This window comes from Coturnix japonica, chromosome 9 (assembly GCF_001577835.2).
Source record: "Coturnix japonica isolate 7356 chromosome 9, Coturnix japonica 2.1, whole genome shotgun sequence".
Taxonomy (NCBI): domain Eukaryota; kingdom Metazoa; phylum Chordata; class Aves; order Galliformes; family Phasianidae; genus Coturnix; species Coturnix japonica.
In genome coordinates, this window is record NC_029524.1 from 5,883,701 (window position 1) to 5,908,364 (window position 24,664).

The 24,664-nt window shown below is 36.5% G+C and overlaps 1 long non-coding RNA gene across 2 annotated transcripts in view; it reads left to right on the forward strand.

Moving 5' to 3' along the window:
* The first annotated feature begins 12,674 nt into the window (after positions 1-12,674).
* Positions 12,675-24,664, forward strand: part of LOC107318008 — a 111,692-nt gene continuing 99,702 nt past the window's right edge. The window contains exons 1-2 of one of the 2 annotated variants that reach the window (XR_004308413.1): positions 12,675-13,109; positions 14,069-14,149. This is a non-coding gene — a long non-coding RNA (uncharacterized LOC107318008). The remainder of the gene's footprint in view (positions 13,110-14,068; positions 14,150-24,664) is intronic. The other variant, XR_001557104.2, reaches the window with a different exon arrangement.

Below are 24,664 nucleotides of genomic sequence, written 5' to 3' on the forward strand. Positions count from 1 at the left end.
AATTCAGAGGCTTGATAGGGTCTGTAAGATGTTCTCACATTTAAGAACAAAGGGTAAAGTTCTAATGAAGAACTGGGCTATACAGCTTGAATCTTCTGAAGACATTGTGTTGCTTATTATTGTTCCTGAAGAAATTCACAAATTTCTGTATTTCATGGTCTTAATTTTTTAGGCTGCTTCCTAAGCCATTGTATAGCTGCATTGCTTGTTAAAAATGTTCCCAAGAACTGTTAAGTGCTGAAGAGACTCTGCAAAAACCATATAGATGGCCTCTTATGGGCTTTACAAGCTATGTCTGTCCCCTTGCCAGCAATTAGTATCCCAAGAGATCAAGGACTGGTACATGGTTTTAACTAAAGCTTTTACCATCCTGTGTAGAAAGACATCCTATCAGTTGCTTTGTGCAGCTCAGTACGTAAATTGTTCATTGTTTCTTCAGGTTCTTTTTCCTGAATCCAGCTAACTGTGCTCACTAGTGACTCATAGCTGGGAGAACTATGAGAGCTAGAGGGGTCTTCTTAGAGGTATTCAGAAGCTGTAGTGACAGTCATGAGAATGGTCTGATGTAAACAGGCCATTTTGGATACTAGCTGCAGTCATATTATTACGTGTGCCACAGAACAAGCTAATGTGATTGCTGAAGTGGGATCATAGCATTTTTAATTTCTTTTACAAATGCCATGTATGGTTCATCTGTTAATTCTAATGGCACTTCTTAGCTAAGTTACATGTTAAGGGCCCTAGCAGAGTGAACCAAGTAACTGTTTCATTAGCAGAATAGCATATAGTTCAGCTCTCAATAGCAGAATTATATTCATGTTGTTTAATATGGGTCTAGGTGGCATGTATTGTTTTGGACTAAACTGTAGAGTTTCATGTGGTGTTTGTACAGTTATTCCATCAGTAATCACTATAACTGAGATTATATCAAACTCTGAATGTTGTCCACACAGGTAAATATGAATATAGGGATAAGAAGCATCTTTGACTATAGCATCCACCATCCCATCTATTATTTCTATGGGGAACATCAATAAAAGTAATTTGCCACTCCAAAGGCCTTGAAAATGAGCATATGCTAACACACTCTCATCTCTTTGGAGACTTTGTAAACAATCATGATTTGTTTTCTGTCTCCAATTTCTTCCATGCAAGTTGTATTTATGTTCTGTTTTCTATTTTGAGTCAATTGAATTAAAACTCACTTTATTTCATAATTACAGACATTCATTCTGACTAACTGACAAATCTTGCTGCAATTTTATTCCCAGAGCTATCATTCACCAAAACTCACAGCAACAACTGATTTTGATGCTGCCTAGTTTCTTTGAATTTTCTTCTTTGGAGTTACATAACAATTGTGAATTTACATTCAGTTGTCTCTCCGTGTTCCTGTGTGATTTGTTTATTGATTTTTTTTTTTTTATTTTATAATTCTTTTCTTCTGGAATAGAATTAAGTATAGATAGAAAATGCACCGGGAAGCTAGAGAAATATCTTTTGCTTATTACTAGATAACACAGAAGCCTTCTCATATAAAATGACCTTCATAGTAGATGGCAGGAATCTTTTAAGGTTTCTACTAAACTTCACCTTAAAACAGGAGTCGTGTGATAAGGGACAGAATCTCATACCCTCTGGAGTGGAATTAATTTCAAGCAATGTAGAAAGAAAGAAGATAATTTTCACAATAAGTAGCTACATAGCCAAGCTGTCACAGGCTGGGTCACTCTCTCTAATTTGGTTCCATTCACTAGTTAAATGTGAGCAAGAAGATCAAAGGTATTATGTAAAAAGACTCTCTCTCTCCAACTGTGAGGAAAATAATAATGAAGAGGAAATGGTATGGTTATTCTTTGTACCAGCAGTTGGAGGTGATCATACTTCTTCCCTTTCTAACATGCTGAACAGCTCCATGCCACATGGTAAAAGCAAATGCCCCATCTCTCAGACAACAGCTCCTGAATGCCCTCCATCCCTTGGTTCCTCATTCTATCAAGAATGACATTGGCTTGAATGGACACTGTCAGGTACTGCTGTTTGCAAGCTTGCCTCTCTTTTTTGTTCTGATGAGTGCTTCAAATATCCCAGACTCTTCTAATCACTTTGAAAAGCTCGAGAGAAAAAGAGTATATTTTAATCAGGAGGAGTACAGTAGAAACAGCATTAACAGAGAGTGTTTGAAAGGGAATGTGTTTAGCTAACATTTTGAAGTATTATTTATTTATTTATTTATTTATTTATTTATTTTGTATGCAGAGTATGGATCTGAAATATGCAATTCTGGCATTTAGGATGCAAAAACAGAGGGATCTATCTGAAGAATATAGAAGAAAACTCAGATTTTGATTTAAAGTAAGAACAAATAAATATGATTTGTAGAAAGTCAAGTGAATAGGAGGAATGCTGTAGAGATTTATAAGCCAATTGTATATCATCTATTATAATGTGCACATTCATTCATTGTCTTTTTAGCTCTTGTGCATAGCAGTGGAGTCTAAACAGTTTTATGTCAAAGCAGTTCTTATTTATTATGACCTAGGAACCATCTCAAATGGACTTTCTTGAATGAAAGTCTCAAAAGCCTATGGAATGGAGAACTAAGTTCAAGGCAAAGATGGACTTGATCATGATGTATATCTTAAACAGTCCTGATGGTTTAGAACAAGACAGGCCATGCTGTGCCCTTGTGTGAATGAATTAAGAACTGATCCTTTTCTGAAACTGGGTGAAAAGAATTCTTGGAACAGCAGTTGAAAGGCTATATATTCTTAAGATACATTAATTTGGTGGGGAGTATTTTTCTTTAATTAACCAACTTTTCTTTTTTCAAGTTTGGTGAGGCAGGTTGCTGTTTTTCTTTGTCTCTTTTGCACAAAGGTTATAAATGACAATTTACAATCTAACATTATTTTAAAAATACTTTCAGTGCTGTTTTCTTACTAGAACATCATATTTCAGCTTCAGAATTTGAAGAGCTCTGGCAGAAGCTATATTCTAGAGAGGTCTTGTAAGACAGGTAGAAATATGCGCTTATATACTACTGAAAAGAATACTAAAGGAAAATCTCCACATTTAACCAACAGAGAAGATCTGTGTTTCTAAATACTAACTTCTGAGGCTTTCCTTAGATTCAGTATTTCCTCTTCTCTCAACATAGTGGCTACCTCCTCTGTTTTTCTTGTTGGTTTGCTCCACTTGCTTTTGAATATTTAATATTGATCAGCTCTGCCCTTCACTCTGGGATGTCTGCCAAGCACCTCATGCTAGCTATTACAGGATTAAATATATTTTGTCTATTTGGAAGAAGATTTTTCAGTCTCTGCTGTTCTCTGGCATGCAGCTTACAAGGGTTGCTTTCAAATTCCTTGCCTGGGGCCAAATCACTCCCGCTAACAACAAAACCTACAAGAAGGCCACCAGCAGGGCAGGAATTTTCATGTGGCTTAGAGGGCTGAATGTTTTAAACATCTTCTCAAGAAACAGACAGTTGGACTGTAGGCTGCTGGTCTTACAGTGTCATGGAATTGACCCATTAAAACTCACTCTAGTTACGCTGCTGCCACACCATTTACCTGTTTTTGTACTATTCTTAAAAATGCAATAATTGCTCAGCCTTTCAATTATGTTCCTGTTTTTTTCCCTGGAAAGATGGTACATAAATATATGTTACTGTTATGGCTGGGATAGTTTACTATTTTTTGTAGATGCTCTCATATGATTCTGTGTTTTGGATTTGGGGTGAAAATAGTGATGATAATACACCAATGTTTTGGTTGTTGGATCTGGATCTTCCAGTCTAGGTCAATAGGTGGAATTACACTGTATTGCTACTGTCTGCTGTAAGAGCACTGGCTCTCAGCCAGTGTCTAGAAGACACTGCAGACTTGCTTATGCACTTATCTGCTGCTTTAGTCCATAAATGCTGAGGTATTTAAAGCATGGACAGTTCTCATTACAATTAAAGGCCTTGATGTGACAATTGTCTGCTATATGTGGTATCTTGTGTCTTAAATGCAATAAGCTCTATTTCTGTGTGCTGGCAAAGTGCGGTCAGAAATACTACTTTTATTTATAGCCAGAAGATCATGTGCAGTGGCTTAAAGGCGCCTTTCTATCTTGTAAGTGGCTCATTGAACACAAGGATTAAAATCCAGACATCAGAGTGTTTTTAAATATTAAGCTGAGCAAATATCTTCAAAGCGTTCCTTTACTTAAGGAATTAATGTAATAGCACCTGCTACTGGAACCATGTTGGAGATTTGGTTGCCAGTCCCCCTTGAAACCAGATAGACTTTAAAGGGAAATTGTACATGATGTTCCAGTCAAATTCTTGTACTGCAGAGCTGTTTAGGAAACAGAAAGCAACACTTAAAGTACTGCTTACATTGTAGATGCTGAATACTTTTATTAATAGAGTCAGTTGTTGTGGAAGAGTATGGCTTCTGTCCTGAAACTGTGTAGTTCTTTTAGCTACTTTTGCTTCTGCTTCCCTCTGCTATGGTCCCTGTAATATCTTAGCAATATGGAGCTCAGCATGAGCAAACCAGCTGAAAACATATTATAGACACTTCTGCCACGGCTTTGCTATTCTCAGCTACCACATTACCTAAGATCAGCAACCACTTTTGGTTGAGAAGAGTGGTATGCACACTTACAGAGCTGAATGTATATGTCCCGATTCTCTTTTTTTCACCCCTCCTGATCTCTTAGCTGTAATGTCACATCAGTATCCAAATATTTATGCAACCTTATATCAATAAATATTCACTCATTTAATAACTATGAGGGATTAGTTATTCCAATACCTCTCCAATAGGTAAATCCATATTTTACTGGGTGTAAGAAATGCAGCACAGTGTTTTGATCAATGCTATGAAAAGTTATTTATAGAGATAAGAATTAAATCTAGACAATATGCAGATTCTAGTAGATGAGTAGCTTTCCAGGGGATAAGATAATGTGTGAACTTTGTCTTGACTGTATTAACTATTCAGTGTTATTTCCTGCTTATGTACTCCTCTGTTTCAGTACACTATTGTAAATATTAGGGGGTTTATACTTTGCCATTTCCAGCAGTTGCAACCTAGAGTGAATTTCCTCATATTAGGTAAAGAAAAACCTAGAAATGCTGTGAGATTATTTTGCATTAAAACAAGCTTAAATGTTATGAAATCTTGTGAAGCTGATATGTAAGATGAAAGGTTAAGCACTTATGGAGTCTAGTTTGTGCTCCTGAAGCCATGATGAAATTAGAAGCAAAGCGCAGTACGTGAGACTGGCTTCAAAACCAAAATCCTGATCCAAATTGAAAAGATAATGTAGACTTCTAGAACATTCCTGTCCTTTTTGACTAGTGGAGACCTAAATAAGATCTGACTCAAATGGCAGAAATATGCAGCATGAACTTGTCAGAGGATCTCTTATTAAATTTGCTCAACTTTCAGAGACAAGCTCCATTCAGGGCAGCCCAAGCACCTTTACAGTACACCTGGGAAAGAGGTCTCGATGTTGATATCTGCTGCCAGCACAGATGCTCATGAGCAGCATGCAGGCCACACATCCACAGTAGGCATATAGGCACCCAGGGGTGTACTTGGGTGCAAGGGGTTTTGATGAGCAGTCCTTCATCTGAGTCTGCTGTTGGCATGTTGGAATACCAGAGAGTACCCCAAGGACACTCTGAATACCCCCAGAAGCAATTTGTGTGTTTAAGACTTGAATCTAAAGAATACCTAGAGGGTCATGGTACTGTCTATGACATACACACATGGCTTTCTCAATGATGTGATTATGTATTCGAAGGCAATATAATTCTAGAAATTGTAGAGAAGGCTATTGTTTTTTGACAAATGTAGAAAGTAAAGTGATCTTACCTCTGTCAGACTTGCTTTACCCACAGACTGGACACTTTTCTTGCTCAAGTATGCGAGTGAAATTGAGCATTTAATAAAACACTAATTAGAGTAAATACTGTAAAAGCATTAACCTCCATAAGGTGTTTAAATTGAATTCCTGGGTACTTTGGCTCAGTTCCAGTTTTCAATAAGTTCCGATCTAACAGTATCAGATCACCAACTCAAAGGCTCTGATTTTTAGTTTATGGAATATTCCCGTTAATAATGATACCTTAGACATCCATTAAGTCTGGAACATTAATTTTATGGAAAACTTCCAATACAACTCCATTAGATTTTTTTATTTTTTTTTTTAGCTAAATTAGCAGCATAGGCTTTTAACAAATGTCACAAATAGCTATATTTAATAGGAAAGATTGTCCAAATTAAAGCCAGACCAGAATAGAAAATACTGCTCCCTCTGTTTAAGTCATGACCTTCAGAATCTGTTTAAAAGTTACAAAATAATGAAGCTCTGAGTGATTCAAATACCTTGTTGTTTGATTGTTGTGTGGGCTGAAGTGGATGAATTCTGAATCACTGATGACTTATGAACAACTAAGGTTTGCAGTTTTTTTCTATCTTTCTTCTGGTAGGTGAAATCCCATTGTTTACACAGGGTCATACAGTACTTTTGAACATTTAGTTCTCATGTAAGTGCGGTGTATTATGCTATACATTTAAAATACCATAAGAAGCACACAAAAAATTTGTAGGGTATTCAAAAGCTTTATTTTCCTTCTCCAGTTCTCATGTTTGGATCCTGTATGGCATGTATGAGCTTCCCTGTTTTCTCCACCAACTTCATAGCTGCAAATCACCTTCAGCTAGATGCAGCAGAGTAGGACAAGAATAATCACACCTTCACATTCTATGAGAATCAGCTACTGGGGAAAAGGAAAAAGATTCAGATCAGTGCTCATAAAGGAAAGAACAAGGGAGGCTTAGACATCATGTGCTCTGCCTGGTAAAAGTTGCTCGCCTACCAGCAGGCAGATAACCTGGCAGCACAGCTTCAGGCTCCGTGAGTTCTTGTTCACAATTGATACTATGGGAAATGGAGGACAGATTTGCCACCATGTCCCAGTTACAAAAGAGCATAAATCTGAAGGGAATCAAGTTCCAGTTACTTCTTTGCTCTCAGGTTCACTTATCCCATCTGAACCAGCTGCCATTTTTGCTGTTAAAGGCTCATCCAGAATGAAGGCATTCAAAACAACTCGAAATATGTTAATATTGTCAGGGTCAGCCAGTGTTAAGTTTCCACCAGCTAATGTCAAACATAGACAGAACTAATGTTATTAAGTTAAATTCCTTCAAACTGGACTTCTTTATTAGATCTCGGTGAGACTGAAACTTTAAGCCAAAAACAGAGTGCACTGCATTCATTTTGTATGCACATGTATGTCAGACTGTGAGAAATTCTAGTTAGAATTTTCCATATAACCTGAATAAATTAAGAAATGTAAAATTACTAAAGTCATATGACATGTTTTAATATATAAAGCAGGAGGGACAACAATTAACATTGATCTTTTGGCTGTAACTCTGCATTTACTAGCTTTTAAGAACTAGCTTTTAGTGATTATATGTTCTCATCTGTTACGTCTTCATTTTAAATCATAAACTGATAATAACGCTAATCACTTATATAACTTTTTTTCTTTTTTCATAACAAGATGTTTTTGTGTATGACACGTCATGCTTTTGTTTTTTATTATTATTTCCTTCTCTCTCTCTTTTGATAAAACCCAATCTCATTACTCCAGTCACCGTCCTTTACCTGTTGTTGGTACTTTGATGTGGAGAGAGGCTGAGATCCCTGCATCTCTTACTTTTGGAGATATTCCTTGTTTTTTTTGTATTTTGAGGAGGAACTAGTGTCACTCTTGGTGAGTCCCAGAGTAAATGTATCAGTAGTATTCACTAGATTACAGTTCTTGCTTATGCTAGTGGCGAAGCCCAGTGTGTATTCTTGTGTTAAATCTTAATAGTCTTTTATTAATTAAACTATATAAATACTAGCATCACTAACACTACATAACAAAACATAATCAGTAGAATCCTGCTTACTGTGAAATAAAGAATTGTTTAGTTTTCTCTGAAGTATGGATTTCTTAAAGTGGCATTTGCTTCCATCTTGTAAAGTTTTTTATTAACATAAACCATTGAAATGATCTACTTAAAGTTATAAGCCAAACACTCTGAAGGTAGGCAATCAAAGCTAGTAAAAATTATGAATAAGAAATTGTTTTGTTCTGCTTAGGAATCCACAATCATAGCTATACTTTGTGGTCCACATTACTGGACAATCAAGATAGCCAGCTTCAGGAACCAGCTCTGTCAAGGTCATTTCCCCCACTCAGGTGATGGACAGAAATTAACTCTTACACTCTATCATTCCTGAGATTAAAAAAGTGTTGAGGATGCTGCTTCTCAATCATTTGAGTGCACACTGAGCAGAAAGCTCTTTATGGGATTTAGGTTATTGAATGCGGTCACCCAGGTTTTAGCAGGAAATGTGAGTTAACGTTAAATACCATATATAACATTTTGAAATCCTTAAGCAAGGGTTGTAAACATGCAGTGAATGTATTATTTGTGTTACTATAAAAAGCTGTAAGGGATAAATGTTAGTTTGGAAAACTAGAGTAGAAAAATTATATTCCTGTAAGATAGTGATACAATAGTGTGACTCTGCTCCCATGTAGAGTAGCTTTTAAGGTAAACCTTCCACAGTTCAAATGAGCAGTTTAGTAATGTGTTGGTACAGCTTATACATTTGAAGTTCACTAGAATAGTAAAGAGATATATCATAAACAGTTACTTAGAATAGTTGTTTTACAGATATAGTTCTAAGAGGTTATCCCATGTTATCAGAGTAGGTGAATCTTTCTAATCTTCCCAGGACTTTCAAATGCTCTATGTATATGTTATTGTGTACATAAAGTCACAGATTTTATTTGCATCTAAAATAACTATAAAACCTCATAGTTTAACAAGATTCCAGTGTCTTCTTGGATGCATAAATGAGGTTTTCTTGTGAATAAAGTAAACAACCTGGAGACACCAATTCTTTGATATTAGGATATCCTGTTTTATGTCAGCAATCCAAGCATTGCCTGAAATTTTTCTAACTTACAGTTTTCAATTTTGCTTCAACAAGAGGCTTGATCCAGGTCTCAGTGGAATCAATAGGAGTATTTCTGTTCACTTAAACAGGAGCAGAGCCAGGGCCAAGGTCAACAATATTAATTTGCTATAGCTTCAGGCAGACATCCTCCTTTTTTTTTTAAAGCAAATCTTCGCTTCACCTTGCATGTAATTTAATAACTGTGTATAAAGCTTGAAAAGTTACAGTTTCTCCTAGGGATCTGAGAGGATCTAGTTTGGGTGAAGTGCACATCCTGTCTTCAGAGAGCATACAAGATATTTCTCTCTAGGTGGGATTGGTCATTTCTTTGAACTGGGACCTGATGCAGTGTTTTTTCACTGTCTTTTCCTTTAAGGATTAAAGTTTTTTAGTCCTGTCTACACGAATCTTCAGTAGTTGGTTGGCATTTTTCCTAATGCAATTGCCTAGATAATCCACAGTCCTGAATTGAAATTAGAAAATCATTTTCTGTCTAGGCTTCCAAGGTTCTGTCTGTCTGTCTGCCTCAATCTCTTCTTATTTTTTTTCTTCATATACTGTCTGTCTTTTGGCAGGCTTAGAGATTCATAAAATGTTACCTTCAGCACATCAATACAAAAGCGTTGGCAAGCTGGTGACAGCTATTATTTCCCAGTGCCTCAAATTTCAAAGTTCTGATTTACTGCAGTGTCCTCTCCTTTTCTTGTACTTCATTTGTCTCCTGGGTCACTACTGCAAAAAATTAGCAGTAGTTCAGCTTTTTGATGTTTAGCAGAACTCCTAGGAATAAAATAAGCCAGGACTTACCAGTCTAAGATACATGTAATCATGTTATATAAATGGGGATGAAAGCAAAAAGTATTCAGTAAGTTTGGTAAATAGAAGGAACATATTATTAAGCAAAGGAAGGTTCCCAAAGATAACAGGCTGCAAAACAGTAGAGAGAGCTCTTCTCAATTTGAGAAGTAGTAAGTGGTTTATCTTGTCATGATGACATATTTTATGTCAAGTGTAAGCACCATCAGTTTTTTTCACCTTCATCGAGTTTTAAAGCTAAACTGTTGGTTTTATCAGTTGAAATACAAATGTGCCTTGATTTCACATTTCTGTAGGGTGTACCCATAGTGTGGTATGCGTTATTTTATAAATATAATAATGTGGATCTGATCCAGTAAAAACACAGCCAAGTGCTTGCTATTTGATGAAGGGAAGATGAGACCTTCCATCAGTGCCTCGCTAAAAGTGCAGGGTGCTCTTTTCCTACAGATTCCTCAAAGGTGCTGAATGCCATTCATCTGAAAAACTGAAAGTTCTCTGTACTCTCAGCATTTATGTCTTTATTTACATCAGTCCTATTGTATTAATTATATTCCTTAAACCAGGCCTTCTGACTGAGAGGGCATAACTGTCAAATAGTTACCTGTAGTGCAATAATATAGAAAAGACTGAGGATTCCTATTGCATATGTGGCACATTATTCTACTCTTGTTGCTGCAATATACATGCAAACTGTGGCAAGAATGCTCAGTCTGATTTCATCTGCAGAGTAATAGGTATAAGAAAATTGTATCCACTTTGCATATAAATCTAAAAATGGTGATGTGTATCATTCAGATTGTTTTTCTGAAAAGTAACTCTGAATAATTCTCTTTTTGAATACTTATACTGAAATCTCTACTAAAAGAAGATTATAGGCAATACAAACAAAGAAGGAAGTTCTTACGTTTCACAGGAAGTGATTGATGACTTGTGGGGGAAAAAGGCTCAAAACCAGTCAAGTTTCACAGCAGAAATACACATCCCATAGAAGTCATTAATAATCCTAGTTGTGATAAATTTTGGCTGCAATATGAACGCAAATATTTTGTATTGCACTTGGGCTGAAATTCAACATTTAACTGCTCTATAGCAGTTTCCAAAAAGGGGAGTAGTCATCATCAGCTGACAGTGACATCACAGGAACAATTTCTGCCACCATACCTCCTGTGCAGCTACCATACTCATAAACTAACAATTAATAACACCATTTGAGATACAAGAAGTTAAAAAGTTTAGAACTGTGACAAGCTTCATTATTATTCTTTAAAATCCTACCTAAAAAATAGAAGTGGGGGATCTGTCTGTGGCTTTAGCTTTGAATCAAACGATTTCTTTCTGTCTGTGAATTGAAAATGGCATACCAACAAAATAAACATTCTGATCTTTTTTGGCAGATTTTTTATTTTTATGAGAACTATGAGATCAGGTTGGCAGTGAGACAGGGAAAATGAAAGAAAATGTGTGTCTCTGAGGGTGGTGAAGCGCTTCAACACATTGCCTAGAGAGGTTATGGATACCCCTTCCTTTGAAAAGCTCAAAGCAGGCAGGGCCAAGTTGGAAGAATCCCTACCCATGGCAATGGAGCTGGAACTAGATGGTTTTTAAGGTCCTTCTCAACAGTCTTGTGATCCTATGATGTGTTTCCAAATTAGGAATGTGTTTATGAAAGAAAACGTAGCTGTCGCAAATACGCTTAATCTTTTCTCTAAACTATCCTGTTTCTCAAGGGACAATAGCAAAGGATCAGAATGAGCATTTATGTCTTTCTATACCATGCAGAATTTTTTGTTTAATGTACTGAAAAAGATATACACTAACAGTCAAAGGTGACGTTGCACAAAATGTGTGATGATGCACAGGTACTTTTTAAACTGTGGATGTAAAATATTATCATAGCCTATTAGTCTACAACTGTGCAGTAGTTTCCTGATCAAAAGTCAATGAACTCCAAGTTTCTATATTACTTGGATGCTTTTGAAATGCCTTCTTTTCTAAGGAAGTATTTATATTTCTTTTTCTGTATGTTTGTAGAAATTTTCTTCCTGCTTTTGTGATTTTGCTAGGATCAACATTTAAAAAGTACAGCTGAAAAGATCTTTAGATTCAGTGCCTCTGCATAAGTGTAATGATACCTGAAGTAGTTATGAAGATATTGTTTAGATACTGAACAAAATGCCCATGCCAAATTTTCCGGACTTATCAAGGTCAGACATCACATGTTTTTCTGAGGATAAAAGCTGTATATGAAACAGGAGATGTCTAAAAAAGGCGCAGCAGACACTTGCTCTCTCTTTTGTGAGGCTACTGTGAATGCTAATCAGAACGTTTGAACACTGACTGAAGCAGCGCATGTCAATTATACAGTTACAGACAGTAAATAACACTAGGATCATCAAACCTGAGCTGCAGTTGGCAGACTTGCTGCAGTCACCCAATGGGACACAGAACCATGAGAAGGAAAAGGGGCCCCATGACAAGAAGGCTGTTGCCCTGCTGGGTGTATTGATCCTGGGCAAAAGCCTAATAAAAGCAAATAAGGAAATTTTCATTCATCTCCAAATTCATGATAATATTGAGAATGTCAAACTCTTTAAAAATGCTTCCATAAAGAGTAATTTCAAATTCTGGAATCAGTATAGGAATTAGAGATGGGAGAATTTATGTGAATAAGATGGGGAACAAGGAAAATCGTAGTTTGTGGTGTCTGCCAGCAGTGGTTCTTTGGGAGGGCTGGAAAGTATTGAAATGATTGTAAGAGTGGTGTGTCTTAACAGCTAGCAACCTAGCAGCTGGTTGATAGAGACATGATTTGATTGCAATTTGTCTAAAGTAAGCAGTTATTTGGAGATTGAAGTAGATCATGGAATTAAAATACAAACTGCACTCCTCCGTGATCTCCTTTATCACCCTTTGAATCCTCTGTGAGTTCCCTTGAAGTTCTCCAGCATGCTACATTTTTCTTCATCCTGCCCTTTTCAAGCAAAATTTAATTCATGTACTTTGGTTCAGTTCTGACTCCCTGAGTGGTAACTGCTGAGACACGCCCTGAACCGCTGATTGAGCACCTGGGGAAAGGACCCGGTCAGCCCTGGGAGCACAGGTGAAGGAAATTTAGTGGTGACTAGTGATCAGAAGGGGTAGAGTCTGCCTGCACCTCTCTTACACTTCACTTAAGGGTTGACTGACAGTGTGGAGGGATCTCTGGTTGGTGATCCATTCCTTGTGGAGTTTTCCTTGTGAGCTTAGACCTTCAGAGATGGGTGAGTACTTTCTGTTTTTCTTTGTAATGCTTTTTCCATTGTGCTAGTCCTTTTGTCATTGTATCTTATGCAGCATTGTTTCATTGTGTTGATCTGTTTGTCACATTCTCGAAGTCTGAATGCTTGGAAAGTCTCTGGCGGTTTAAATGCTTAGTTAAGCCTCCTAAAATTTTAAAGTTATCTTAGAACACTGTAATAATATCTTTTGTGAAGGTCTCAGAAGCCTGCTTGTCTTCAGTAGTAAAATGCATATGAATAAAAACAGTATTTCAAAGTGTTGCTCCACCTGTGGTTAACTTCACTTTTTCAAGCCCAAATATAACTTGAGTGTATGTTGCTAACAACTAGGTAGTAAAAGGCATGTGTCCCCATATAGGGTAAGTTTTGCATAAGGCCGTTGTTTCTCCTTAATGTGATAAATAAAGCAGAATTTAGATATGCTTTAACTTAGTGTATTTCTCATGAATTCTGTGAAGTTTTAAAAAAAAAAAAAGAGGATTGTAGAAGTTTCTCGTTAAACTCTGCTAAGGTAGAGTTGTTCTTGCACTGCTGAAGAACCAAGGGCAAATAAAATTGACACAAACTTTAATGATGGTAAATAATGAATTACTGAATTGTGCAAATGGTCAGAAGTGGTGAAAGTCTTTTTGCACACAATTAATACCGGATCTGACCTTTTACAAACATCAGTTGTCAATTTGTTGTCTTCTGGCAAAATTCTTTTGGTAAATGCAATACTTTTAAAGGTTGAAGTCTTCAGTCCTTGAAATGTTGTGAAGTGTAGAAGAAATTGATGCAGAGAAATCATGAGTACAAATACAGGACCGCTCTTTTCTTTGTCTTATTAAGAGACCAATGAATAACGAACAGCTACAAATTGATCTGTAAATTGTAATGCTCGTTATGACATTGCCCTTATTTTTCTAATCATTGTATGTATTTGTTCCTTTTTTTTCCAGCAATGAAGGTGTTAACCCAAGTTGCAATTGGAGAGTGGTAGAAAATTGGCACAGCTGTAGGAGGTGGAGAATCAGGAACAGGTGAGTCAAACTTTCTCGATAAAAACATCATTGGAAAGAACAACTTTAATCTGTTTTCAGGAAAGAATAGAGAAACTTCTGGTAGCTGAATAATGGTCATAAGGCTCCAGGTAGGATGGATTTTTAAGAATAGATGGTTTTCTGTTTCAGGGTAGTAGTATGTGTAGTGTGACCTTTGAGAATTTAGGCAGCCAATTGGCTGATTAAGTTGGTTTGTTGCAGTTTGAGCAAATGTTCTTTTCTAGCTCAGTGTTCTACAGCATTGCCCTGGAGGACTTCTGAAGTGGTGTGTGTGGACTCTCTAATTATAGAGTTGTTAAGTGTATGCAGAATTGCTTATTTTTCAGCATAGAAATATTATTGGTGTAGAAGTTGAGTGTTGCTGTTATCTAAGCCTGTCTGGATATTCAAAATGTGAACTAGGTAATTCAACTTTATGTTTTGGTAGTTGTTTTTTGTGCCACACATCAGGAGTGAAGCATGGGTGCTTTAGAAATGCTTAAAGTCTGTGAGAGGATCCTTAAAGGATTAGAAGCAAAGTAAGAAATGTGAAGTTTGTTGTGCTTCATAGACCTTAGCTTTGCTTCCTAAATAATCCTTTTCAAGAAGAAAACATATTTTTTTTATGTTTAATTTTTACACTGTTAACTTGCTATTGTTTTTGCTAACAGTCATCCTTAGGCATTGCCCTGGTAGCACTTCTGAGGACCTATGTGCTCTTGGTTCCCCTTCCAATAACAGCTGGCTTGCAGCCTGTTCTCTGCTTGTGTGATACTTGTTTTTAAAAGCTAAACATTTGTATAAGATGTGGAAGTGCAGATCATTTTGCAGTCAAAAGCTTTCTGACAAGCTCTCTTTCATTTTCTACACACAACAGTAATTTATGCTGTAACTCACAGCATAGAAGATGGAATCTTTATTACAAACAAATGACTGAATTGTTTAAGGCTTAACTCTTCCTTTTTGAAAGTGTAAAAGGTTGAAGGTTGTTCTTGCAATCATGAGTTTCACCCTTACATTTAGAATGGCAAATGCGTGTTTGACTGTAAGGTCCTGGTTCAGTAGAGACCCCAGGTGCACCTTTTATCTTGCTAATACTGGAAGAAACAGCTGTGTCAGTGTTGTTCAACATTTGCTACTTAACTGTGAATGTTTCTCTCAAGTAATAGGTTTGGTAGCTTGGATAAACTTGTATGGTGTTGCATGCCTTCTATTATGCAGATCTTAAAACTGTCTGTCCTGAGTTCAACTGAATTCTAAGTAAGCCTCGTGGCAATGGAAAGGTATAATAATTTATTTGAACAGCTTCTCAGCTTTCAATGAGGCAGAAGACTAGGTATGATTTTCTATAGTGAATAGGTTTAAAATGAAACTTGTCATTACTGTTGTTTGGCCTAGAAGCCCTAAGGATGAGGCATTTGCATTGTTCAGAAATACTAATTAACTCTGTAGCTTGTAATAAAATCATAGAATTGTTAAGGTTGGAAAAGACCTCTAAGTTCATTCAGTCAAATTGTCTACCTACCTTCAATATTGCCCACTAACCCATTTCCCTAAGTTAATACTACCCTTTCTTTAAACAACCCCAGGGATGGTGACTTGTTATTGAAATCTTATTAAACTTTATCCTTTAATGCTTAAAATATATATTCTTCTGCAGTGTATGTTTCTTTAGTACATGTTACTTGTGTATGTGTAAAACAGAAAAGGAGGAATATTGATGGTAGTTATTCTGGCATGGCTATTTATTATAAAGGGGACACAAACTTCTTTATAAGAAGTTTGAAGATAGAGCTGATTCTGAAGATACTAGGTTTTTGTTTGTTTTTTTTTATCCTGCCCTGAATGTCCTTTGTCTCAGATGGCAACAAAGAAACAGCGCACATGATCACATAGGTAGGGAGATCCTGTTTTCATAGGTATAGAGATAACCTTCTTCAGTAAAGTTCTTCCTATGAAGTAGCAGAGGAGCAGAGTATAAGTTCCTGTGTACATTCCTGTATCCTGGCAGTCATGCATACTATTTTTTTTTTTTTTAAAAAAAAGAAAGTTGGCTAAAACTGCATTTGCCTCTTCTCCCTCAGATTGTGATGTGTGGTTCTTTACAGTGGTCATAAAGGTATTCAGGAATAAAAGGATACTTTTTTCTTATTTAGAAACTTTACAGTATTGTTTCTACTGATGATAAATTTACACAATACTGAGAACTTCAGAAGAAAGACAGCTGTGATATCTGTATGAGGGCTCATCTGAAGGTAATACCTTCCATTTTGTCGTGTTGTCCCATGATGTCAAGGGTACGTGTTTGGTGGTATGGCAGTAGAGGTTGAACCTTCCCATCAGTATTCCATTGTATTTTGTTGCTGTGCAGCAGACAGCAGAAGAGAGGAAATACTGACAAAACCGCATCTGACATGGAAGTGTGTGTGAACCAAAGGTGTGTCATTGAATTCCTCTATGCAGAAAAAATAGTACACGTTGACATTCATAAGTGCTTGCTGGAACCAAACTGTCGCTGTGAGAGCAGTGAGGCTGCTGTGTTTCAGCACTGGTGACGGCAGCATGAAAGACAAGATGTTCTGGATGCCTTGCGCAGTTGTTGCATCACAAAATGAAAAGTGTTTTTATTAGCTCGTCCATGCAGATTAACTAATAGAAAATAGTGTTTTGTAGCTGAGATTTGGCTCTATCAAAAAGTGTTATTGTGCTCTTTGAATCTCTTTGTAGTTTGCATGGAAATAAATAGGAGGCATTACTTTCAGAGTTACTTCTGTAATAATGTTTTATAAATACCTTATCAGTTCATATCAACTAAACAGCTGCACTTGCATTAGTCAAAACAAAGCTTGAATTTCTGCATGCCTGCCCCACCATCTAAATGCCTCAATCACTCATTTCTGAAGACTGATAGATGGAGTAGTTTGGCTTTCCACTCCTTCAAAGTATGTCATAAGAAGGCATAACTGGATGTCATGGACTTGAAAAGCCTTACATTCCAAAAGGTCTTGCTCCAATGCATTTACTCTCCTTGTTTTCTCTGGCTTGGAATTTAAAGGAACCAGTATAAAAATCTGAATCTTTGTGCACCTTGAAAATCAAGGTGAAGCCTTCTTTCACCCTGCTATTTCTGGTGAGAAATACTCTCTGTTATTCCCATGTTATCTTAGTATGTAACTTTGTGTGATATTTTGGCTGTTCTCGGCAGAAGTGCAGATGGTGACTCCTGGCAGACAGTGTTATTGAAAGATGTTATGCTGCATGCGTACAGGTTGTTAAGCTAACTGACAGTTTTTATGCAGCATAGACTGCTGAGATTCTAGAAGTCGGAAAACTACCAATTGCAAGTCAGAGGTCAGCTGGTTCCTTAGAAGTCTCAAAAATCCCAGTCTTTTAGCAATGGTGCTGTATGTTCCTCACTGCTTGAAATCATAGTACTGAGAATCAAGAGTCAGTTGTCTGCTGTAATCAGATTGCGGTGAAATATAGATGTGCAGCTAGTGAGGCAGTTAGATATACAGGATGTAAGGCAGCATGGGAACAGTCTGCATCTTCCCCAGTCAAAACTGGTAAAGTCAAAGGAGCTTTTTAACTGTGTATGATCTATCTTTTAAAAAAAAAAAAAAAAAAAAAAGAGGGAACTTGATGTGCCTGTTCACAGTCCATAATTGAAAAGGATCGCAGTCAGTGATGAGGGGTTCCAGAGGAAGTACTGCTGTGACTGGGGTTAAATCCATTTTTATGATTAAAAAGACAAAGTAACCAGCATACTAATAATGCTTTCAGTTTAAGACATAGCAAATAGCCCTTTGGAAAGAGCAAGTTTATACATAAGAATGCAGTAAAAATAAAAAATATCAAAATAGAACTTGTAAGAAGAGGAATGTGGTTTCTGTTTTAAGGAAAAACAAACAAACAAAATAAAACATCTTTCATGTTGATATTCCATTGGGAGAAGGAAACTGGCTACTACTGAGGTCAAATGCTGGGGCTGCTAGTATGTGCATGATATGTGCTAGAATTTTTGTCAGTAGTGGACACCATTGAAAATGTGAGCAGTATTTCCTTCTGTTTTATTTTGCAACATGCCACTATGTGGCTGTGTGCACAAAACATGGAAGAGCATGTTATCACTGAGATGATTCCACTCTTTGAGAGGAAGAATAAGGGTGGTGAATGCCATTCCTTATCCTCCTGATATCCTGTCAAATAGGAATACTTGTTCTGCTTAGAGTAGAATGAAGAGTGGCATCATGGAACACATCATCTCCATTTGAATAGGTTTGAATCAGCTGGAGACAGTTTCTTATAATTAAGATGATAAAGAAATTAGAAAAGATTAGTTAAATCTTTTCTAAGATATTACTTTTGCTTTAGGAGTGTGTGAGGTTTTAGGGTATAAGGCTTAAAGAAGCACGAAAGGACAGAAGTCAAAGTTAATAGGAGGTCTGGAATGGATGCCAGAAGGCTAATGTGTAAAATCTACGAAGGATTTGGATTAGCCACTTCAGGGACAGGAAGAAAGTCCTACAGTGAAGGATTCTGAAATGAAATAGTATTGGCACAGGGAAGAATCTGCGTAATGAGTGTGTGAGGAAGACAATAAATGGATTATAAAGCTGTACAACTGATAATATTTAACCTCTATGGCATACGAAGTGATCTGTTATTCTGATTATTAAATTAAAGGTCTAATTTCAATATTTCTGACTTTGCTATAAAGATGAGAAACTATTATCTGATTAAGAAAGCAAGTACTTCTCATGCAATGCAGAATTAACAGATAGTTTTGTTCCTCTTAACAATATATTTGTTAACATGATAAGTTAGAATTCAGTGCATGTGTTCTTCCATTCACATATCTTTGCTATGTGTGTGGGGGGGGGGAAGATGTCAATTTCCTGAAAGTGTATCGTATCAGCAAATTCACATATTGCTCATGCTTTGTTAATGGGCTTATGTCAAGTAAACTAAATTTAGAGAAAGCTAGTGGGTCAAATATCTGAATGCTTATGATTAATAATGTAATGATTGTTACTTGAAACAGGAATTAGTTACTGGTAGAGGGTGGTGTTTTTTGTGTACTAAGACTCAAAAAATCCTATTCCCAAATTTAGAGGGTATTTTGAAGCTAATAGATTAAGCAGCCTTAAATACATCTGAGGTTGTGTGACATGTCAGAGTACGACTTAGGGTCCTGAGTCTTTTTTTTTGTGAGAGAGAGATTTGTATTTGAAGGTTTTTCTTCCTCAGTCCTTCTGGTTCTTAAATTGAGGACATTTAATTGTTTCTTCTTGGTCACGTCTTCTGAACCAGTCACAACTTGTGCTGCCATCTTTTGCATTACGATGCTGTTGAGCCACATTTCCCTTCACAGACAGTATTCTAGCTGAGGTCTTATCAGTGCTGCAGAAAGCAAAAAGACACCATGCATCTTGCAGTCCACGCTCATGTTTATGTATCCCACTGTGATGATTGCCCTTTTGGAACAGCATGACATTTTCTTATGTTCTCTGATGCAGCTACTCAAATAGACACTCTGAGGAAATATTTGAGTCGCAGATAACACAAAAGAACATGATTAACTGCACTCAATTCACAATGTCCACAGACAAGGAACCTTTAGTTTTTCAGGGCTTTTTTATGTCCAAGTTGTTATTTAAGTAACTTCAGGCCTTGTCGTTTCATCCTGCTATTAATTTTTTTTCTTGATGAACAAGTATTTTTGTTTATCAAATGTTGTCTCTGATTTATATACTGGGAATTGATTTAAAGCTATAGTAGCCTACGTTGTGCTGCCTAATTGGTTCTATTCAAGCTGCATATTTAAACAACAGGTAATCTAAACAGAGATCCTACATAATGGAATGAAGGGGGTAGTCATGTGGTAGACTCGGGCCGTTTTTTGGATGAAGGATACATGTGTTATGAGGTCCATTGGGATAACGTTGTACAGTCTGGTAGTTCCCTCAATGCTTCTTAATTTGATGAATGGTAGAGATTAAAGAAAAAAAATGGTGACATTTTGTTACTACTGTAAAATTACTGAAAAGTCCTATGCTACTTTTCCTAATCTAACAGTCTGACGCTAGCTCTCTGCTGCCAGGTGCATCTGTGGTATAATGTGGTAATAAACAGTGTATCTGTGGCACGTATTGCAATGTTTATCTGAGTAGCTCAAGCAATAGTTAGTACATATTAAAGGCTTAGTGCGATAGGAATTTCTCTATTTTTTTTCCACTTACTCCTTCCACCACCCCTCCACCCAGTATCTCTTATTACCCTAATCTCTTCTTTCTTTTCACCAGTACTTTGTTAGTGTTAGTTTCTTATGTTTTGGATGGAAAGGGAATTGAAAATTTCTGTTTGGTTGCTGCAGTTGGAATTACTAAGCCAGTTAGAAATGTGTTATCTGAATGACTTCCATCTTAGATTAATTCTTCTAAGTAGAAAGTTACTAATTGAAGAATATGTGCATAATATCTGGAAGTAAATGAGGTAAACTGTTTCCACTGTGTAGTCAAAGTACAGAAGTGAATACAGCCTGACTTTTTCCTTGCTGGTTACTAATCTATTTTACTTGTAAAACTGAGTGCTGATCAGGTCTCTTTATATTTTTCTTTCTCCTTTGACCTTGTAATGTAATCCGATGGCAGACTGAGATTTTTAAATGGTCAAGTGATGGGCTCTTGCAGTGGAATTGAGTGCAGACTGAATTTGGTTCCTTTTTTCTACATAGAGTTACAGACCAGCTTCAATGAAATCTGATCACATAAGAGTTAATGGCTTTTCCCCCACCCATTGGACAAAGAACAACCTCTGGTGCATTTAAAACATTCATTATACAACTATTGAAGCATTCTCTGTGTCCTGAATGCTTAGAAAACTGTTGGAAACAACCTATTTAACAAAGCAGGCTCTCATTCATTCTACTTCATGTAACTTTAAAAAAAAAAAAAAAAAATAGACTAAGCCATTGCTTTTATAAACCATTTAATACAGTTTATGATAGCAATAATCCCCTTGAAATTGGTTATATTACTGTAGTTTGTTATAGTGTTAACTGCCCTTGTCTTCAGCTTGGTCCATTAACTGAAAATCCAGCCATTATCTTATAATAGGATGATTCCTCCAGGATTATTACCTTACTCTCAGTTTGTTGAAGATTAATATTCTTGTAGGATAGTGGAACAGTATCAAAATGTGTAAAATAAATAAATAATATAAAAGTAAAACTGGGATTTTTTTATTATAAGTGATATATTTATGCAAGGTACCTCTGAGGCTTACACATAGTGTCACAAATAACGAAATAAACTAACGATGGAAAGCAGCAGGTTTTTTAATGAAAAAGAACATTTGTTGCCCCAAATAATTAGTGGCAAGTGATAAGACACGAGGAAGGTAGTGTTAAATGTGACAGTCTTAATAATGGGGAATTAAAATTTGATTCCCACTGTTCTGCTCAATGGGAATTTTGCCAGCGACTTTTTTGGAAAAAGATCCAAGGCCAAGAAGACAAGGAGAGAATTATGCTATATCTTTTCTAAAGCATTGAAATGAGGTGAGAGAAAAGAAGTCATAAGCAAAAGACTATTCAAGCTAGTGCCATCTCTATTAGGAAGAAAAGCTGTTCAGTGAATTTGCAGATCTGTTCACTTCTGATGGTGGAAATCCTGAAAGGGCTCCTTAAATTATGTCCTTACCATACTTTCATGACCTATATTTTCAGTCCCTGAAGTTATCTTTTTTTCTTTGAGTAATACAATGCCAAATCTGAAAGGGATTAATTATTAGCTATGCAACACAATTAATCCTGCAATTCACTCTATCAAAATATTCTGTCATTCATAAAATTCTGGTGTAAGCTGTGAAACTACTGCTTCCTCCAGCTGCATCAGACTTGCATTTTCTTCTCATACTCTCCTTAAATGTTGTCAGTTCATCTGCTAGGAGCTGTCTACCCAAATGCAAGGAAATTATGAAGCAGCGTAAGGATGTATGTACAGCCTCTAAAGTATACTCATGATTGCTATTACTAGTGATTATTTGAGACTTGCTTTGTCTGCAGTGTGTTTCTCGGAGCAGGGAGATTTCTGGAAATCCTTTTTCCTGCTTTGTACAAGGTATCTTTATTTTGATTACTTCTCTGAGACTGAAGAGGAAAGCTTGACAACATGAATTTACTTGTATTTATGCCTGGTGTGTTATCAATCTTTTTCACAAATAATGGTACCTACATATTACAGTACAGAATATATTTCTGTACATTCGAGAGAGTTAAACTGGTAATTCCATATGATCAAGAAATCGTATATTTGGAAGCACATTGCCAGGTGTTTGCCTGTGATCTCCTGATGAATAGCAGATTAAATAATAAGTGCTGCATGTTCTTTTATGCATATCTGCTAAGGAAAGCTGTGTTATAGACTGAAGAGCTGTCATTCTTCTGGAAACAGTTGTATTATGGCTGAGAAATTACTCCACAATGCACTTCTTTTTTTACTGGTTATGGTTGTGTTGTATATGACAGAAGACTAAGTCATGCTTTTGAAAAACATGCGTGTTTGTCTGTGCTTACTATGTGCTTTTCTGTATTCTCTTCTGCAACTAAAATCTAGCAGAACTCTCTCAAGTCTGAGATAATGTACTCTTTCTTTAAACCTGATGTATTCAGGAAGCTGTGCCTTGTTTGTCTCCAAATAGGAATCTCAAAGTGCATTTTGTATTTGAATTATAGGTAGTATGTTTGTGTCAGCATCGTGTGTTGGTCATGAGTCTTCTGGAGCTGTAGTTGTCTAATAGTCTGGAAGCAGAAATGGCTGCTATGTTCAGTGATATTTATTCAAGAATTTTCCCATTGTGTTCTTTTCCTTCTCCAAAGCAATAATTGTGAATAATTAAACAATCTTTAGAACACTCTCCGTTTATTTTCACAAAAGAGGACATCTGAATTAAGCTCTCATTTGAGTTCGTATCTGTATTCAGGTGTTGTCTCTATGTAATGGAATTGAGGAGCAGCATCAGCGTTAAGACTGTGGAGACTTAATAGGCAGTATGTACAATGTGATACCCCAGCTGCTCATAAGGACACAACTGAAAAATCTCTCAAGTCCTACCTGACGTGATCATCCAAATTGGTTGAGCATTCTTTTGCTTGAATGAATCAGCCAGGAACCAATGTAACCACTCTTGCTGTGGTGTAAGCACTTCAATCAAATTGTTATTAGGTCATAGATAGCTCATGCTGTGTTCAGTAAGCAGTTTGCAGTGGTTTATTTGATCAGCTGTAGTTAGTGATGAAAACTTTCTTGTCATATGGTGTTCAGCAGTATGACGCCAATCTACCTTGCTAACTGATACAGATGGCTTTTGTAGGTTACAAGGTACAGTAATGAAGCTGCTGTAGATCTTGCTAAGGGTCCTTTAGATGTGTAGATCAAAACTCCTATCTATTAGGGGAATCGGAAAGGTTGGAAGCTATACTTTATTTGATGCTTTCAAATTATTTGACACGATGTATTCTGGGGATTGGCAAGGCCCCATGTTCATGTAGCTCAATACTATAATTTAAATTTTCCTTCTTATGATAGACTCCAACATAATAATAATAGAGGGGAAAGAATAGTACCACTTATTCTGGAATTGAAATTATTATTCTGGAATTGAAATTATTCATCTAATTTTATAAGTCAGGTGAGCAATTAATCTTCTGAAGAACAGTGGCAATGCAGAACAGTTGCATCCAGCTCTGCTTCTGTGTTGCTGTCAAGGAAGATGTGTTTGAGATGGTCATAACTGTGTATATACAATGTGTTAGGGAAATAAGTAAAAATACTACTTTGCATTTTCTAAAACATCTGTGATGAATAAGATGCTTGCAGAAGGACAAAAGAAATATAAATTGAAGTGCTTGCTTGGTCACTGAACAATTATGAATGGCTATGGATTTGTATCAACGTGATTCAGAAGTTTTTAATTACCTTCTGCAGTTTTCAACAAAATGCATGTTGTTAGAATAGACCTATTGTACTGAATCTTAGCATGCTGGCCATAGTAAGTATTTCACTGACCAGAATTTTATCTAACCAAAAAAAAAAAAAACGAACCCCAAAAATCTAAAGTTGGTTATAGTTGCCACCTCTGATGACTTTTCCACTTTTCTCATGGTCATGTGCTCTAAAATATAAAAGCCTGTTTATTCAACAAGATACTTGAGATAAGCATGTCTGAGCATTCTATATTATATTTAGGTTAAATACTGTCTTCACGGCTTCAGTGAAAACTTTTTTTTTTTTTTTGTCAGTGGCTGAGCTGAGCTCTATTTGGGAGCCTGTGTGGCTTCTGACCATAACAGTTGTGGTCAGAATTATCAGAAGTTAGTTTGAGGAGTTGGTTCTTCAAAAGCTTAATGACCTGTGCCTGGCTGAAAGCAAGACAGTTGTCACTGATCATCAGTAGTCTGTCAAGTTGTTTGAATGCGACATCTCATTATTTCTCCCCTATGTAGAAGGACTG